A 1,022-nucleotide genomic window follows, 5' to 3' on the forward strand; every position below is an offset into this window, starting at 1 on the left:
CAAATAATCTCTATTTGCGGATGATATGATCTTATACACAGAAAACCCCAAAGAATCCACAAGAAAACTACTGGAACTAACAGATTTCAGCAAAGTTTCCGGATACAAGATAAACATACAAAAATCAGTTGGGTTCCTTTACAGCAACAAAGAGAACCTTGAAGAGGAAGTCACCAAATCAGTAGCATTTACAACAGCCCCCAAGAAGATAAAATACTTAGGAATAAATCTAACCAGAGATGTAAAAGACCAATACAATGAAAACTACAAGACACTATTGCAAGAAACCAAAAGAGACCTGCCTAAGTGGAAAACATACCTTGCTCATGGATAGGTAGACTCACCATAGTGAAAATGTCAATTCTACCCAAAGCGATCTACACATACAGTGCAATCCAGATCCAAATTCCACTGGCATTTTTTAATGAGTTGGAGAAAGAAATCACCAACTTCCTATGGAAAGGGAAGAGGCCCCGTGTAAGTAAAGCATTACTCAAGAAGAAGAACAAAGTGGGAAGCCTCACATTACCGGATTTTAGAACCTATTATATTGCCACGGTAGTCAAAACAGCCTGGTACAACAACAGATACAGAACCAATGGAACACAATTGAGAATCCAGACATAAATTCATCCACCTATGAGCAGCTGATATTTGACAAAAGCCCAAAGTCCATTAACTGGCAAAAGACAGTCTCTTTAACAAATGGTGCTGGCATAACTGGATATCCATCTGCAAAAAACTGAAACAGGACCCATACCTCACACTGTGCACAAAAACTGACTCAAAATGGATCAAAGACCTAAATATAAAATCAAAAACGATAAAGATCATGGAAGAAAAAATAGGGACAACGCTAGGAGCCCTAATACATGGCGTAAACACAATATGAACCATAAATAACAATGCACAAGCACCAGAAGAGAGACTAGATAACTGGGAGCTCCTAAAAATCAAACACTTATGCTCATCAAAGGACTTCAACAAAAGAGTCAAAAGACAACCTACAGACTGGGAAAAAA

The sequence above is a fragment of the Trichechus manatus genome, unplaced genomic scaffold, assembly GCF_000243295.1.
Source record: "Trichechus manatus latirostris isolate Lorelei unplaced genomic scaffold, TriManLat1.0 scaffold00057, whole genome shotgun sequence".
Lineage (NCBI taxonomy): Eukaryota > Metazoa > Chordata > Mammalia > Sirenia > Trichechidae > Trichechus > Trichechus manatus.